Source organism: Oncorhynchus tshawytscha, linkage group LG01 (genome assembly GCF_018296145.1).
Source record: "Oncorhynchus tshawytscha isolate Ot180627B linkage group LG01, Otsh_v2.0, whole genome shotgun sequence".
Taxonomy (NCBI): domain Eukaryota; kingdom Metazoa; phylum Chordata; class Actinopteri; order Salmoniformes; family Salmonidae; genus Oncorhynchus; species Oncorhynchus tshawytscha.
In genome coordinates, this window is record NC_056429.1 from 49,953,949 (window position 1) to 49,960,709 (window position 6,761).

General features: G+C 43.3%; 1 long non-coding RNA gene across 1 annotated transcript; it reads right to left on the bottom strand.

Moving 5' to 3' along the window:
- Nucleotides 1-1,376: 1,376 nt before the first annotated feature.
- Nucleotides 1,377-6,761, bottom strand: LOC112249448. The gene is made up of 3 exons (XR_002953362.2): nt 6,567-6,761; nt 6,314-6,454; nt 1,377-1,736 (listed from the first exon to the last, which is right to left on the bottom strand). It is a non-coding gene; the product is annotated as an uncharacterized LOC112249448 (long non-coding RNA).

Genomic DNA, 6,761 nt, shown 5'->3' on the forward strand with positions numbered 1-6,761 from the left:
GGGGGCACATGGGGAGTGTGGTGAAGCCAGGTAGGAGACCTGCGGTGTTATGCGGTGGAGCGCACAGTCTCCCCAGTGTGTATGCATAGCCCGGTGCGGTACATTCCAGCTCCTCGTATCGGCCGGGCTAGAGTGGGCATCGAGCCAGGTGCCATGAAGCCGGCTTTACGCATCTGGTCTCCAGTGCGTCTCCTCGGGCCAGCGTACATGGCGCCAGCCTTACGCATGGTGTCCCCGGTTTGCCAGCACAGCCCAGTGCGGGCTATTCCACCTCGCCGTACTGGCCTGGCTACGGGGAGCATTCAACCAGGTAAGGTTGGGCAGGCTCGGTGCTCAAGAGCTCCAGTGCGCCTGCACGGTCCAGGCTATTATTGTTTTGTATTTCAGTGTTCAGTTCGTTTTTAATAAATCGTCATGAACACCACGCTGCATCTTGGTCCGATCCTTACTCCTCTTCAGACGAGGAAATCTGCCGTTACAATAGTATTACTTTTGTGCCTTATTGCAAACAGGAGGCTTCCTTTTCACTCTGTCATTTATGTTAGTATTGTGGAATAACTAACATGTTGTTGATCCATCCTCAGTTATCCCCCCCATCTACCAATAGATGCCCTTCTTTGTGAACCATTGGAAAACCTCCCTGATCTTTGTGCTTGAGTCTGTGCTTAAAATTCACTGCTCAACTGAGGGACCTTACAGAGAATTGTACGTGGGGTACAAAGATGGGGTAGTTGTTTAAAAAAATCATGTTAAACACTATTATTGCACACAGAATGAGTCAAAACTGTAACTGTAAACATTTCTAATAACATAATTCCACTTTGACATTATTATTTAATTATAAAAAATAAATGTAACCTTTATTTAACTAGGCAAGTCAGCTGGTCTCAATACCCTTGCTCGCACATTTGTCATGTTCTATGATCCTCTAAAGCCTAATTTCCATTGGAACTTTGAAGTCAACACAGGTTGGGCTGGACTTAGTGGGCAAGCTCGAATTGGGTTTCTACTTTCTAATGTTATCTAGCTAGCTAAATGGTTAGTGTCGTTGCTAGGATAACAAGTTAGCTAGCTAGCTAGCTTAATTCCTACCTTGCTTGTCCTTGCATTGGATATTAGCTGTAAAAATAAAGAGATTCGCACACTTATATATATATATATATATATATAACTCCCAGTAATTCATTGGGTAAATCACCAACTTCTTGGCATCGCTGGGCCTTCAGTGTAATGTCATGAATGCTTGAACCAGGTTATAAAGACAAACAGTGCAACCAATGACAATAGTGAGGGGTGTGTCATAATTACATTTAATTAGAATGAATTGAGTGAAACTGTTAAACAATAGTTTATAGCATATTGAATATATTAGGCTATTGTTATCATATGGAAACAAATATTGTACATAATATTAGCATCAACATACATTGTTTAATTCAATTTAACACATTTGTGTGTGCGTGTGTATATATTTATTTGTTACCTATTTCACTACATTGTTTTGGTTCAACCATAATGCATAATAAGCATCATCAACAGGGGGGAACATATTGGGTGTGTCCATTTATAAGACTTGTTCATAAAAGAGAGAACTGTTCATAAGAAGGGCCTGAGATCAAAGTCAATATTCAGATCACTAGGGGTCAATGTTTTTAGATATATCCAGTAAGCCTCCCTTTGTAGTGGTAGGATCTCGGTGTTACCTACTCTCCTTGGTAGAGCAACATGCTCAATGCCTGTGTATTTGAGAGAAGAGATAGGATGGTTAGCTTCAACAAAGTGAACTGCTACTGGATAGTCAATGTTCTGTCACCTGATTGAGCTGCGGTGTTCAGCCATGCGTTGTTTGTATTTTTGTTTGTTCTACATAGGCTTTCCCACATGAACAGGTGATGAGATAGATTACTCCCTTGGTCTTGCATGAGATGGATTTTTCGACTGGCTATTAGCTAGCCATCTAACCAAGCATACCAACGACAGGTTTGATATGATGTAGCTAGCTAGCTTTCAATAAGACCTGGCCAGCTAAAACTTCTGCTAGCTAACAGTAGCTAGCCAGCTTTTTTCAATTCTGATTTGCTAGCTAACTTTAGGTAGCTAGCATTCTAGGACTAACTGTTCTCATAAAAGTTTATTTTGTAGTGCAAAAATTAATGAAGGATCCAGCTATGGTGGTAATTGGTATCATGTCTGACTACTGCAGTACTGCTTGTCTATGTGCAAGCTAACAGCAACAGGACCAGATGAGCTAGCAAAACATGTTGTCAGCATCCAGCAGTGATGGTTGCATACTAATCGAGCGAGCACAAGTTTTGAAAATGGGCTGCGCTGGCCTGGGTTTACCCCTGACTGCACTCGAATTTGAGAATTCCATTCCAGCCAGCTCAAATTTGGCCCTAATTTTAAGCGCCAGTGGAAACGCGGCTTTATTCAGCTCAACGAAGGCCTTCTGCTGCTATATAAACACACACAGAGAAAATGTTTCCTGTTAATCTTTGAACTATTGATTCCAGAGGTGTCTGACCTCTCTGGCATCACTCATGCTCTTTCTGGAGCTGCTCCACCTCCACATTCAGGCTGAGGGAAAACAAGGGGCGCAACTTTAGTTTTAGAAGTGGGGGAGGCATTAATTTTTTTAAAGTGTCCAGTTGGATAAACACTTCAAACAGTCTACCCGACCGCTCGGAGGCGTCTGCATGGTCCTAAAGCACACCGTTGCCCTGTTTTGTATCACATTCCAATGATAAAACTGGGGGAGACAAAAATGTAATTGTGACATGCGTAATGTTATGTTTGCACTGTTTCCCCCTATCAGTGAACAATGTGTGGGGAAATAATAGAGATGTGACTTAGCAGGATCAACAAGCTGCTTTGTGAGCTCGAGAGTTTGGTTAAGGGGGAGGGGAAGTAGATATTACAAATAGTTGACACATTGTGTCATACTGTGTGCATTCGACATCTGATTTACGGTTAAGAGATTCAGTTTCTCTTAGTGTTCTGGATATATTTTGTATCCTACTCTGTCCTTTATGCTGTACACATGAAACATGACCTAATTAGAATGTTTGGTAGCATGTACAGTGCCTTCGGAAAGTGTTCAGATCACTTGACTTTTTCCAAATTTTGTTACATTACAACCTTATTGGGAAATTGATTAAATAGTTTCTTCCCCCTCATCAATCTACACATAATGACAAAGCAAAAACATTTTAGCAAATTTATTACAAATAAAAAAACATAGGGATGGTGCAAGGTTTCCTCCAGACAAGACACTTGGCATTCAGGCCATCTTGGTTTTATCAGACCAGATAATCTTGTTTCTCAGGGTCTGACTCCTAGCGGGCTGTCATATGCCTTTTTTAGTAAGAAGTGGCTTCCATCTGGCCAATCTACCATAAAGGTCTGATTGGTTGGAGTGCTGCAGAGATGGTTGTCCTTTTGGAAGGTTTTCCCATCTCCACAGAGGAACTCTAGAGCTCTGTCAGAGTGACCATTGGGTTCTTGGTCACCTCCCTGACCAAGGCCCTTCTCCCACGATTGCTCAGTTTGGCCAGGCGGCCAGCTCTAAGAAGAGCCTTGGTGGTTGAAAACTTCTTCCATATAAGAATGATGGAGGCCACTGTGTTCTTGGGGACCTTCAATGCCGCAGAAATGTTTTGGCACCCTTCCCCAGGTCTGTGCCTCGACACAATCCTGTATCGGAGCTCTACGGCCAATTCCTTCAACCTCATGGCTTGGTTTTTGCTCTGACATGTACTGTCAACTGTGGGACCTTTATATAGACAGGTGTTTGCCTTTCCAAATCATGTACAAAAGCATCAAATAGCCGCTGTGATATGCAAGTTTTTAGGGAAGTTAGGAACCAACAGGCAGTTCGGAAAGCTAAGGCTAGCTTTTTCAAACAGAAATTTGCATCCTGTAGTACAAACTCAAAGAAGTTCTGGGACACTGGAAAGTCCATGGAGAATAAGAGCACCTCCTCCCAGCTGCCCACTTCACTGAGGCTAGGAAACACGGTCACTATCCACAATAATTGAGAATTTCAATAAGCATTTTTCTACGGCTGGCCATGCTTTACACCTGGCTACCCCTACCCCGGTCAACAGCCCTGCGCTCCCCACAGAAACTCGCCCAAGCCTCCCCCACTTCTCCTTCACCCAAATCCAGATAGCTGATGTTCTGAAAGAGCTGCAAAATCTGGACCCCTACAAATCAGCCGGGCTAGACGATCTGGGCCCTCTCTTTCTAAAATGATCCGCCGAAATTGTTGCAACCCCTATTACTAGCCTGTTCAACCTCTCTTTCATATTGTCTGAGATTCCCATTGGAAAGCTTCCACGGTCATCCCCCTCTTCAAAGGGGGAGACACTCTAGACCCAAACTGCTACAGACTTATATCTATTCTACCCTGCCTTTCTAAGGTCTTTGAAAGCCAAGTGAACAAACAGATTACCGACCATTTCGAATCTCACCGTACCTTCTCCGCTATGCAATCTGGTATCAGAGCTGGTCATGGGTGCACCTCAGCCACGCTCAAGGTCCTAAACGATATCATAGCCGCATCGAAAAGAGACATTACTGTGCAGCTGTATTCATCGACCTGGCTAAGGCTTTCGACTCTGTCAATCACAACATTCTTATTGGCAGACTCAACAGCCTTGGTTTCTCAAATGTTTGCCTCGCTTCGTTCACCAACTACTTCTCCGATAGAGTTCAGTATGTTAAATCGGAGGGCCTGTTGTCCGGACCTCTGGCTGCTGGTGATTCTTTGATCCACCTCTACGCAGACGACACCATTCTATATACCTCTGGCCTTTCGTTGGACACTGTGTTAACTAACCTCCAGGTGAGCTTCAATGCCATACAACTCTCCTTCTGTGGCCTGCAACTGCTCTTAAATGCAAGTAAAACTAAATGCATGCTCTTCAACCGATTTCTGCCTGCACCTGCCCGCCCGTCCAGCATCACTACTCTGGATGGTTCTGACTTAGAATATGTGGACTACTACAAATACCTAGGTATTTGGTTAGACTGTAAACTCACCTTCCAGACTCACATTAAACATCTCCAATCCAAAATTAAATCCGCTTCCTATTTCGCAACAAAGCATCCTTCACTCATGCTGCCAAACATACCCTTGTAAAACTGACCATCCTACCGATCCTCAACTTCGTCGATGTCATTTACAAAAAATAGCCTCCAACACTCTACTCAACAAATTGGATGCAGTCTATCACAGTGCCATCCGTTTTGTCACCAAAGCCCCATATACTACCCACCACTGCGACCTGTATGACCTTGTTGGCTGGCCCTCGCTTCATACTCGTCGCCAAACCCACTGGCTCCAGGTCATCTTCAAGTCTCTGCTAGGTAAATCCCCACTGTAGAACGTGCTCCAGAAGGTATATCTCACTGGTCACCCCATAAGACAATTGTTCCTTTGGCCGCCTCTCCTTCCAGTTCTCTGCTGCCAATGACTGGAACGAACTGCAAAAATCTCTGAAGCTGGAGACTCTTACCTCCCTCACTAGCTTTAAGCAACAGCTCTTGGAGCAGCTCACAGATCATCTGTAAATGGCCCATCCAATCTACCTCATCCCCATACTGTATTTATTTATCTTGCTCCTTTGCACTCCAGTATCTCAACTTGCACATTCATCTTCTGCACATCCTACCATTCCAGTGTTTAATTGCTATATTGTAATTACTTTGTCACCATGGCTTATGTATTGCCTTACCTCTCTTATCCTACCTCATTTGCACATGCTGTATTAATATTTTTCTACTGTATTATTGATTGTTTGTTTGTTTATTCCATGTGTAACTCTGTGTCGAACTGCTTTGCTTTATCTTGGCCAGGTTGCAGTTGCAAATGAGAACTTGTTCTCAACTGGCCTACCTGGTAAAATAAAGGTGAAATAAATCAAATAAAAATGTAATTTACCACAGGTGAACTCCAATCAAGTTGTAGAAACATCTCAAGAATGATCAATGGAAACAGGATGCATCTGAGCTCAATTGTGAGTCTCATAGCAAAGTGTCTGAATACGTAGGTAAATAAGGTACATCTGTTTTTTTGTATTTTTATACATTTGCTAAAATAAATAAAAACGTTTCGTTTTGTCATTATGGGGTATTGTGTGTAGATTGCTGGGGATTTTTTTTTTTTATTCAACTTTAGAATAAGGCTGTAATGTGGAAAAGTGAACGGGTTGGAATACTTTCTGAATGCACTGTATATTTTGAGTGTCAAACTCTATGAAATGTCTCTCTTTTGAGTGGGTGGGGTTGAACAGTTTGGTGTGACTCTTACCGGTCAGTTTCAGCCTCTCTCTGCTTTAGCTCCTCCTCTGTCCTACTCTGTTGCTCCGCCTTCATCTTCCTCAGCATGGAATCAATGGCACTCAGATCCCAGTTCCGTAAAATGGTAATCACAGCCATCCCAAGAAGCCACCTGGAACATGCCAACAAACACATAAGCCCAAACAAGGCTTGTAAAACACAAATACAGACACCCTCTGTCTCTCTCTCATTCTCAAACACACACATACACAGAGATATAGAACCTTGATTATTGCATGCCTGCTCTGGAGTGCTGACAGCACCTGCGTGGGTCCTCTGGTCTGCCCCCAGCTGAACTGCTCCAAGATGGCCCCCAAAAAGGAGCTCTGTAGATTGGCTGCCATCCAAACACACCCTATTTAAAAAAACACTACCTGACATACTTCTGCAATTGCTAAGGCCTTAGGCATGGACACCTA